This window comes from Hesperophylax consimilis, chromosome 5 (genome assembly GCF_061612785.1).
Source record: "Hesperophylax consimilis isolate HC1 chromosome 5, BYU_Hcon_1.0, whole genome shotgun sequence".
NCBI lineage: Eukaryota > Metazoa > Arthropoda > Insecta > Trichoptera > Limnephilidae > Hesperophylax > Hesperophylax consimilis.
The window spans coordinates 39,913,638-39,926,467 of NC_142840.1; positions in this window are offsets into that span (position 1 = coordinate 39,913,638).

Consider the following 12,830-nt stretch of genomic DNA (forward strand, 5'->3'; position numbering starts at 1 on the left):
CAGATGTACATAGTATTATAAAATGATTAATATTATTTTTTTATACAGCGAATATATTTCCAATAAGGGGTAAAACCATAGAGATACAGATAAAGGCGCTACTGCAATATCTCGTCGAAACTTGTTACACTATTATCACGTGATAAGCGGTGCGTGTAGACCAGCTGGGTAGTTTTAGTTAGAGCGTTGGGAGAGTTGGAGGTCAGTTGGAGGTAAAATAAAGGATCCTATTTTTTCGCTTCATGTCTCGTCTAAATATTATACATGAATGGGCAAACAGGAAATGCCCACCCGGTGTAGGTTTGGTCCTACCCACCATATTAAAAAATTAGTTTTAACATTTAATTAATTTCTAATTCAATTAATGAAATTAAATTTACCTGTTAATATACCAATTAAATTATCAAATTTACCTGTTCATTAATAAACCTATCAAATTATTAAAATAACTTATTAAATCCTTCCATCGATTACATTACACCATAATATATTTATTTATAATTAACACAAATGTAGGTAAATGTACAGTTATTGTCCACTCGTTCATAGTTAAATAATTTCCCTCTGGCCCTATGTCATCTTTGAGGATGCTGCGTGGAGGCTCTTTTTAAGGAGAGGAAAAAGAAGATGTTCTGGGCATGAAAAACGCACGAAGGGTGGCTAGAAATCTAGGGATTAGTTTATCCAGGAGTGACAGATGTATGAATATATCCCTCCCCCAATGGCGCGAGGCGATGATGAATCGAAAGACCAGTCGGAGAGGTTAAAGAGTCTCCCTAAACCAGCCTCTCCCGATCTGGCACGCTACGCAGATGGTGGAAAGGCGCATCCTGAATACACGTCATTCGATGAACCCGGGCACCCCTACTAAATCACCAAACGTAGCGAACCACTTGGAGTGACCTATGGCAGAGGTGTTGGTTATCCAATAAATAGTTCACGGGGCGGCGGTACCTAAACCCGCCTTCCAAATTGAATTGACTGCGATTGCCCACCTTAGCAATTCGATAAATCGTCAATAAAACAATCTGATGATGGGACACTCACTTATTTACTTCGTTTTATTGTCAGTAGTAATGGGTAAAGCATTAAGATATTGAAATACCCGCAAAATTGAAAAAAATGCTTATCCATTAGTTCGATTCATATATATATTGCACAGTCAACCGCACAACATCATAATTGATCGAATTTAAAATGAAAGGGACACCTACTTGTGATTATTATTTTTTTTATTTTATCTATGTATTTTATGTAAATTTAATCCTGAATTTATATTTTATTTTATTTTAAAGAAATTTGTATTTTTTTATATTTGATTTATTGAATTAGTTTGAATTTGGATGTTTTATTTAAATTATTAATTAAAAATTAAATTAAATTTATTATTAATTGAAAAATTGAATTATTATTATTATTATTAATTAAAATGTTTTATTTAAATTAAACGATTTATAACACATTATATTAAAGGCACTGCTGAAAACCAGCTACATTCAGGAGAAATCCGGAATGTACAGCTGAGCAGTTGCCCTTTTGGCAATATAATCATCTAAATGTATGTATACTAACTATATGCAAACATGTAAATATTATTGTCAAATAAACGTTTATTTTTTAACTTCCGATTTAGTTGTCCGGGTTAAATCTTCCCCAAAGGAAAAACTTAACCCTTCCACTCACTTTTCCACAAATGATAAATCTAGTCAATCAACATTATGTAAGTGCATTATATAAGCAAAATAAATACAAAACAATTGAGAGCTAGGTATAATGCCAGTAGCCGAAATAACGAATGGTAATATTTTTATAGTCTGAGAATGCCAAATTCTTTTTATTTCATTTCCTAAATCTGTGTATTTTCTTATTTTTTCACTAACAGATTTTTGAATATTACAGGAATTTATTATTATTATTATTTATGTGTTAAAGAGACAATCAAAGTGACATTGGGCAAACACTAGTTGCGTGCAATCATTGTCTAATTTACCCTACGCTCTACATAATCTCAATATAAACAATTTTAGTTCAATCAGCATTAAATTTAGTGTTAAACTGCTCCCTTTCTTGTTGTACCCTTGAATATACATTTTCGGTAAAAAATCAATAAGCAACGATACGAAAAGCTGATCAGTGGCTTTTCGCAAAGGCATCACTGTCGGAAGTGTACATCTATGCAAGCACCGTTGTCAACTTTAATGCGACCTATACAAATGGTATAAGGCCCAGGTATTATCCATAGAACAGCGTTGCAGGAGCTGTTCAGCCACCGATAATGAGATGCAGGCATATTTCACAGCCTACCCCTGCTGCGCCCAGAGGCTGAGGTAAGAATACTAATGTAATTAAGAACGTTATGGGTCTACCATACCTACCTATCTACCTAACTGGGTAAATCTGGTAATGGTAATAGAATTTAAATAAAAACATTTTCTATCAAAAGTATATAAACAGGAAATGATTTTTTTTAAATAAAAATGTAATGTGTATCATATTTAATTATGTTATTATTAAGTTCTGCGAGTATTTAAGTTTTTTTATTATTGTCATAGGTGTTTCGGCGTTCAATGCCGTTTACAAACTACTTAGAATACTTGCAGAACTTCATAATAACATTATTAAATTTGATGCACAGTGAGTTTAAACACAAAAACTATCAACATGGAAATATTATATTCAGCGTGTGCTATGTATGCAATGCATCTTGAAAAAAAAATCATAATTAAATAGTGTGCTAAAGATTCTTTTTTAATAATATTTAACATAATAATATGCCCTATTCGATGGGATAGGGCGCCAGAAGAAGAAGATTGTGAGGCTGGAGGTACTGGGGAGGGGAAGTATATGGGGAAGAGGAAAGTGGGGAAGTACCTGGCTATTCAGATCTGCTCACCAAACCTGGCTAAAGCCATTTCAAGCAACAGTGTTGTCTTTAACTCTGGAGCGTTTCTTTTTGTTTTGCAAAACGGTTATGGTAATTATATTTATTGATGTTGTTCAAATAAGTACGAAGCATGAAAAATGCTACAACGATGAGTTCCGGTGTCATGGAATTTGCTCTGTTTGTCTTTTAGGAAATACGGATCTGCTCCACTACTTTCTTCTCGCATACTTGTCATTCATGGTTCAGGCGATATCTGAATCATAAATACTTTCAATTTAACTTTTTCTAAATACACGAGATGTCGCTTTATACGTTCCAACTCTATATTTTTAATAAATCGACTATTTAAAAAAAAAAATGCTTTCATAAAACAATATAATTGAATAAATATTAAAAAAACGATTTCAGTGGGCATAATTCGATATTGCATGAAAGCACCTTAGATAACAATAAATATAAAAAATTATTAAAAATTTAATACTGAACGATACTTCGTGAATATAATTTAGATTGATCTTATCGAGGTCAACACGTGTTAAAGTAAAAAAAAAGAAATCAACAAAAAAATACAAAAATAATGTGCGATGGCCGAGAATCGAACTCGGATCAACTGCTTGGAAGGCAACTATGCTGACCATTACACCACCAACGCCAATGAGTACAGTGAAGTAAATTCTAAACTAGTTCTAAAACTGGTGAAACATTATTAAATGTTGTTACTTTCTAATGTTTTTTTTATTCATGTTGGGATGATAAGAAAAACATGATATTAGTTGCCACCAATACAGGTAAGAAGGCACGTACAAATAGTATTTCTTTTGATCGGGTATTTGTTTACTCGTTTATTTATTTAAGAGGAACAGCTGCGCGGTCTTTTTCATACAAAACTTAGAATTGGATTTGATGATAAAATCTGAAATGGATAGCAAATATCTAGTACGGATTTGTGATACTTTATTTATTTGTGATTTAAATTATAAAATATATACCATTAAATTAAACAGTTAAATTAAGATTTTTAAGGCAACTTTAACAATTTTTATTGAGATAATGGTAATCATTAAAAAATAATCTTTATATGTAATAATAATCCCAAGCTAAAATGAAAATAAAGTAACATAAAAAATAAAAGATAAAAAATTGTGAATAAGTATTTTGGTGACGATTTTTAAAATTTAGAACTAACAAACAAACCATCACGCCTTTTCTCCGCAGGGGTAGGCAGAGAGGACGGACCGCCAAGCAACTCGGTCTTGGTACACACTCTTTGCCTCGTTCATATTCATACATCGTCTAATTCATACTATCATTGTATTATTCTGACTCTTGACATGGCCTCAAGTATCTGATTCACTTGATCGTGCCATGTCTTCCTAGAAGGCCCCGACTTCTGCGACCACATTCACATTTCAATCGTATCACTCAATCCTTACACTCATTTCTTAGCTCATTGGCTCTACATGCCCAAACCATCTTAGCGTCCCTTTCTTGATCTTACTCATTACGCTTACATAAGCCTTTGCACTCTTTGCGAATCTCCACATTTCTCACACGATCACACATGGTTTTACCTCACATACGCCTCAGGGCGTAAAAATTTTAATTCGACAAATATGAGTTCCAATCAAAAATCAGTCGTTGTAATTTAAATTTATAAATGCATATATTTTATTTTGCATGAAAAAATATTTTTAAATAATTTGGAACTAGCAGCATTGATCCCCGGTGCCCGGTGCACGTGCGTGATACTCGACGTACACGAGCGGAACACACGTTCACAGTTGTTGATGTCTGCACGAGAACGGGGCGCTTCTTCGACTTGTTTTTGTGTAAGCCGGCGCGTATGTGGAACGTGTTGTCGGCATCTGTTTTTCCTCCTTCAAGACCCAGGGATCCGGGTCCTTCAAGATCCGGGTCTCTTCAAGACCCGCATTAATAAAGCAATTCCTACAAACCCCACCTTAATCCCGCGCACGGAACAGGAAGAATGTTTAGTCAGATTGGTCGACAGTATCCAGCCGGTTTGAATACATTTTCTGAGAAATCGGGAGTAAATTCTCCCTTAATTATGATTATACTAGTTGTGCAAAATCCTAGGAATTGCAAATTACCCAATCATGACATATTTTCATAATATTATTTGAATCTCATATTTTGTCTGTTGCTCACTCGTAAGAGAATTATTAACCAGTCTGTACTTGACGTTCGACCGGTACGTGTATATACCTGCTCAAGGGATTAGGTTCACAAGTATAAGGTGACCGTCCTGTATAAATTTTGAGACAAATATTGACTGACAAAAATTAATAAAGATTGAAGAAAAAAAATTATAATATCCAAGGGTAAAGTGCATTAATTTAGGGAAGTAATTCTACATGATGGTAGAAGTAAAAAAGATAAATAACTTTTATCGAAAAATGTACTTCCATGTAGAATCATCTCCCGAAGCTTATTCACTTTTCACGAGTGTACCCGCAGACTCCTTGTATGTAGATACGGCATAAATAACATGCCCGTACTAGATTTTTGCTACACCCTTTGATTAAAAAAAAAAATAGTTAGTTTCTTTATGTATTTTGGCCTCAAATCAAAATTTAGGTTTGGTATGAAGAAGGCTGCGCAACCGTTCCCTTTAAGGCTCCGTGTAATATATAGATATCATCTTCAAAAAATAACATATATTTTTAGGAACTTAAAAACTTGTGTTTACGAGAAATATGATAAAAATCGGTAGAAATTCGGAATGTTGGGGCTTACCTAGGTACCCGTTGGCGTCATGTATCTTTTATCAGGAGATTTTTCAATGTGGATGAGTGTTTCAGGCTAATAATTATTGCTTGTAAAATAATTGCTTACCTAGGTGATAGGTAGGTAGTGTTAAATGTTGGAGTGTTGAATATTATTCCAGTGATATAATAAGTACATCATATAAATACTACTTTACCTACTTAGGTAACACGATCATTAATTAAGACATTTAAAAATGACAATGTTAAAAATATAAAAATGATTGCCAGAAATCAACCTACAATTACAAGTCGTAGCTACGAAACGCAAGGCCGCGCTCGCGTTTGCGACCGCCCTACTTATAACGTGTCAAAAGCAGGAACTAAACACGCAAAATGACGCAAATTACATATTCAAATGTTGACGTCGTATTATACAACAAAAAAATAATGTGTGTGTAATGTGCATTCAAGGGCGGATCCGTTTATGTTAGTGTCGAAAAAGGCTGTGCCTTCAATTACAAAATCATTACAAATCACAAATGTTGCAAATTAGTTCCATCAGTTGGTACTTCTAATTAGTACAATTTTACAAAAGAAATAAAAAAAAGTTATATTGGCTTTCTTACATGAGATTCTGCGATGAAAAAAATATAGAATTTTTAAATATCCATTATTTGGCTTGTAATTTTAATGAATGAAGTATTTATATTTAATTGATAATCCTAACCATCATCGGCTAAAGTCTGGAGCCTAGCTATTCTTAGCGAAAACTTGCTACGTCTGCAGTAAGATGATAGATTAACATGAATTTATTTGATGTTTTTCTACTGCCTACCCCATTTAAAAACTCTGTACACGCCACTGCACAGTGCACATGGAACGTGGATTGTTGCTGCATGGGCCTATTTTATATAAGGATATTAAGGAACGTACTTTAACTAGTGATTCCTGACATTAGTTGGAGTAAAAAAAATTTATAAAATTTTGGTCTCGGGTGACTTTTTTGATGTTTTTTTTTCAACTTATATCTTAAAAAATCGTTATCTGTAGGACAGTTAATCACTGGTTAAAGTAAGGCAAGTGCGTCCCTTACCACCCAGTATGTACACGCTTTCATAGCAGTAGCTATTACCAAAAAACTTAAAATAAAATGTATACAACACGGACATTCACAGATATAACACTAGAACGTGCAATAAAATTTGGCTACCGACATTCACAGATATAACACTAGAACGTGCAATAAAATTTGGCTACCAAAAACCGACAAAGCCAATGAACAAATTAGTTTATTATGTTAACTTGGATCCGAGGTTCTCAAGCTTTTTTGCCCCGTAGCACTTCAAAATGTCAAAATGTCCTCAAACTTAGTTTTGAAGTCTGTGTAAAGTACATTTAAATGTTGAACGTCATTATTACCCTGGACGTTTTTCAAAAATAAGTTGGGGAACTAGGAACTTCGCGGCTTCCAATGTGCAATGTTTTGCTTGAATATATTAATTTCGAAGAGAAAAGGATCGTATACTCTATTTACATACCTCAAATAACAACTTTACGAAATATAAAAATGCAAATATCAAATAAGTAATTTCTCAGTCTATTATATTTGTGTTAGGTCTATTGTGTCATTTACGGAACTCCTAAATGTTGACTTGAGATAAAAGGGGGTCCGCTCGTATGTACCCCCATTAGAATTTCGTGGACCCCCAAATTTTTTTCTTGCTGACATAGACCCCCCAGCAAACCGATATCGACCCCTGGGGGTCCATATAGACCACTCTGGGAACCTATAACTTGGATGAACGAATGAAATAAAAATAAATAATATATGCATGTAATTAATAACACATTAGACAAAAGTTAACTTGGATGAACGAATTACCAAAATACATCGAATTAATAAATAAAATCCACTTTCCTTTTTCTAACTGTACGACATACCTAAACCTAATGGTTGACGGCGAGGCAGTAGTAAGTGTCAGTATTGCTTCACAAATATTATTAATATAAATAAAAATACTAAAAACTCGTTTCCGGCAAATTTGCTTTTTTTAATTGTGTAGGTAATTATTGCAGCAAACGAGCGATTAATGGTAGCATATATTTCTGTATTATAACGTAATCAAATCCCAGGCGGCAATGATTAATTAATTAAATTTGATTGCGGTCGCTATGTTTCGGTGCAAGGACAGGCATAGAATTACGTTACGTTTCTACACGTTCCGGAAACTGGTAGTACAAGCGAGAAACTGGTGAATCTACATCACACAGTGAACCCAAACTAAATTATTTTTTTAGATCTAAACCTTTCGATTACTTTTATTGAACTTTTAATTTTTTTTCAGCAACTTAGGTTAAAATAAGTTTCATGTGTTTGAAGAAATGTAAAATATTACCTATTTGAAATAAAATGTAGGTAATACCTATCTCTTGTCATCATCCTTAGCCAATACATTCTAGGGTCGAAGAAAGGTCTCTCCAAGCTGCTGTTCCAAAAGATATTTTAGGTTCCTCGAGCTTCCATGTGTTCTCATCACACTTTATCTTTTCAATTCTGAGGGTCAGGGCCGGCCCTATGCGAAGGCAATTGGAGCAGTTCGCTTCGGACGCCGAATTGTAAAGGCGCCAAAGCGCTGATAATACCTAACACCTAACAGTCGGAATACATCGCCCTTGAGATTATTTTTCATGAAATTTTTTGGCCGACCCTGCTGAGGGTTAAAGGGTGGCCTAGTGCCTTTCTTGCTTCGTCTGACCACTTGAACCTATTGTTTCACAACTGAAAAACGACAATGGTTCATCGACAGTCCAATTTTTTTATGTAATAGCAAAGATTACCGGATACGGACATTACAAGAAAATCCGTGCGAGGACAGGTCGGCAGGTTTTTTAATATTATGAATGCGTATATTTTCAATCATGTTTGTATGAATTAAGCAGCAAAATAGATAAATTAATTTCCTACATGTGATCGATTTAATCAATTCCGCGAACTTGAAACATGTTTTGATAAAGAATTTCTACGAAATTAATGAAACACTTGCTTACGTTATGTAAGTCAGTATGCAAAACCTTGATGAAATTAGCTCAAATCACGTAGGCAAGAATGTTCGTTTCAAGAACTTTGGAAGTAAGTGTTACCAGTTGGTAGTTTTAAGTATTACCTAAACAGTTTTTTAAAATTACAGCAACCCAAATTATTTTACATGATAATTAATGACTATTACTTTGCCTATTTATTAGAATTTATATTACGTTAAATAGTTTCGGTTACATCCCAACCTTCTTCGGGAATAAATTGATAATGAATGAATGAATAACTTCACATTGTTAATTTAAATGAAATAAATAACTTTGTAAACTCCATTATTTAATCCTTAAATTAAAATTAAAAAGGGTCGATGTATTTTAAAACCTATGGTTTGTTCGTCAGGATTAAAACATCAGCGCTTTGTTAGCAGCAGACACATACCTGGACGGATGACGAACCTGGCACTGTTGGTGGACGCGGTGGACTCTTTCGCTGCAGCAGCTGGACCAGTTTCCGCACCACCTGGGATTCTTGCTGCAGAGTCTCCATCTTCTATCTTCGTGTCACCTGTTCCTATACTTCATTTTAACTTAATACTAATACTTAATCTTAACTTCACTTTATTTTTGTAATATTTATATTTTTTGTAATACCTGTATCAACTGTAAAGCGCCCCTGAGGTGATATCTCACAAAAGCGGCGCTATAAAATTTGTCCAATAAATAAATAAAAATACCCTAAATATTGCAATGAGTGGTTTTAAATATATTTATTTAAGAAAACAAACATTCCCGGTTTACGAATAACCTGACAATATTTTAAAATCTTTTACTACCATCACAGTCAGCGGAAAATTTTGATTGTGTTGTGATGGGGGGCTTAGCCAGCCGAGGAATTAAACACATTATGCCTGGATGGGACCATGGAGCCACCGACCGGTCAATGGTAAGTTTTAATATTAAAATAAACAATTATAGAAAATTATTTATTAATTTTCGCGTTTATTATTGCGCTTACATACAAAAGAAAATATTTAACGAACTAAAACATTTCTGCATAAATAAAAAACTTTTATAAATTAACAAGAATGAAGTAGTAACTAACACTTTTTCTTAACTCTAAAATTATCTATAACGTAAGTTATCCAATTGTAAACACATTTTATTCGAAGGTAAAAATTTTAACAAAATAATGATTTGTTTTCCAAAATGTGGTAGGCAAATTCAGAAAGCTTAGAATTTATAAAAAAATGTTAGTAGTCATTTAAATTTTAATAATGTAATAAATTAATTTTTCTGTAATTGTTTTTTTAAAATAATCATAATTGTAATATTTTTTCCTACAGGTACTCATTTGTCTATTTTTAAATTTGTTAATTTTCATTATTCGTTTTTCCTGACAAAGAAACAATTGGTTTTGGAACATGTCTTACTTTTTTGATTAAATTGTGGTGTTTACAAAGTTATTTAATTATTTGGTTTAACAGATCTCATACAATACATACGCATGTCTATATAATAAAAAAATAATGTTTCTTTGTTTGTCCCCTATAGACTCGAAAACTGCTAGAATTTCTAAGTTTGTTCTTATTAGTGTCAGGAGTGTTTAGATAGTGGTTTGAATGGTAAAAGCAGTCGGGGACGTCCGAGGAATACTTAACGCATAATCTCTGCACGTGAATTAGATACGAAGTCGAATAAAAGTCGATATAATGTAGTTTTTTAATAGTAACAATGTGGTAATGGAAGTGAATGGTGGAAGTCGGAGACGCCAGATTAAGTGAAATAAAATTTTTTAAATTCATTAGAATAATATTGACCGGTCAGTGGCTGAATTGACGTCGCATTTGGGTCCCACCCAGGCGTAGTGTGTTCAATTCCTCGGCTGGCTAAGTTCTCCAACACGACACAAGCAGCATTTTCCGCTTACTGTGGTGGAAGTAGAAGATTTCAAATATTGTCAGGTTATTCGTTATCCGAGAATGTTTGTCTTTCTTTAAAAAAATATATATATTTCCGCAAAAAAAAAAAAAAAAACCTTGAGTTTAAAACCTCAAAACCTTACTACAAACCATTTATAACCCCGATGAACGCCGGGTAAACGTCAGCTAATCCTTAATAAATAATGGTCACCATAGTCGTATAACAAAAATTTAATTCCTAGTATTGTACTTGTACGGAAGTAATAAGAAAGTAGATTACGAGATGAAATTTTTCTCAGTAGGTAATTGAAAAGTGACTTCTCCGTACTTGCAAATTATACCGATATTACGTGTTGTATAACCGATATTTCCAGTATGTGAACCTAATTAATAAATAAATGGTGTAGCGTTAGGCATTTTCATTTTTTTTTATTCTCTTCCAATTTTGAGGAATGAATTTTCTCTTAGTGGTTTCTGAAAGTTCTAGGATCAAAGCAAGGTTCTATTCAAGTGAGTTTAATTAAAAATGCCACAATTATTTAATACAATGTTATTAGATTTTAAATAATATTAAAGGGAAGACATTTTGACTACGATCATTTTGGGAGTCCATCTGAAAAATCGAAAATAATAAATGAATTTGAGGGGAAATATCGCGCTTTTACTAAAATAAAAACTTTTTTTTCAGGTTTGAAAAGCCAAGAAGGAACGGAACACCGTGATTTATCATCTCCAGTCTTCAATTTAATAAGTTTGAAGTATGCATGATTGCATGTATAATAATGTTGTTCTAAAAGCGAGCGAACCTAAGAGTATGGATATTAGATAGTTACATGATGGTTACATGGTGCGAAAAAAGTCGGCAGCAAATAGGCTGAGGTCTGGTGAGGTAGTCGTTACCTTCCCCTTTCGGGTTCGGACATCAGAGATTTATGGCAGGGTTAGGTGGCAAACCGCTAATTAGAAAAAAAGTTTAAAGAACCAACTGCCGCCCATTCGTGATATATGGGCAGACCGATCCAGAAACAACACCAGTAGACATTATGCAATCCATATTATACTATTGTTTTCATGGTGTGTGAGTTATGAATGCCTGTTTTTGCTTTGCAGCGCTTGAATGAGTGCCTCTGATTTATGTGTTTTAATTTGCTTGCATAAAGGAATCGGTATGAATACATTGAATGATATTACAATTAATTCTTAGATCCATGTTTGCATACCTTTCTTGTTAGGTGTATACACTGTATTTTTTTCTGCCACACTAATTTTGAAGGCGAAATCACAACCGTCGATAAAAATATTTTAAGAATTTGGTAGATAACTTAATGATCTATTTTTTTTTTTAATAAAATTTATACCTGAATGGTAAAATTCAAAAAGTTATAACTGTCCTCGGTCACTCCTACAATTATTTGAATTCTTGGCATTTCGTCCTATCAGCATTATTGCTACTTGCGAACTTACTTCCGAAATACAAAAACTAATGCACTTGCCCAGGATTCACTGTTTAGAACCTATATTTCGTATTCCCACATTCAAATTACTTGACGTTGGACTTGATTACACTTCATTTATCCTAGATATGTAGGTACACGAGACATCCCGACCGTTTGAAAGCACTGGCAATTATTATTAGTCTTATAAACCCATTTTAAATAATAAATAAGTATATATTGAGCAATATTGACTAATTTTGGTTGTGATCAATTTGCATATTTCTTGGTCGTGCTCTTTAATTATATTATTTATCTTGATTAAAAAGTATGATCATATCAATCGATCACTTTAATGAATGATTCCCATATTCAAATGTACATTAGTACTTTGGTATAGACAATTTCTTAAGGACTTAATTGGCTGATTACTATTTGCGATTCTTTGGATCTGGTTGATACTTTCATAACTATACACTAATTGTGAAATTATAATCTAAAAGCAGCCGAGAATTTCCTGGCCTACCTATTTTATTTCTGTTTCGTTTGACTGTAACGCGACACCCAGTATATTTATCATTTAGATCTTCTGACAAGACTTGCTGATTTATATTCGAAAGCTGCATGTTTATCCAAGAAATGTATTAATGAGATGAACTATTTGCTCTCAGGTGGTATTATTTTCGATAATAATATATTTTTTATCGGTGTAGCCATTGGACTTTCTACTGGAAAATTATTTACAATCTGACAAAGAGGTGTAGTACATGTTTGGAAGAAGATTGGAGGAGGCTGAATGGCCATGAAAGAGGTCAAAGGGTCCCGCCTTTGA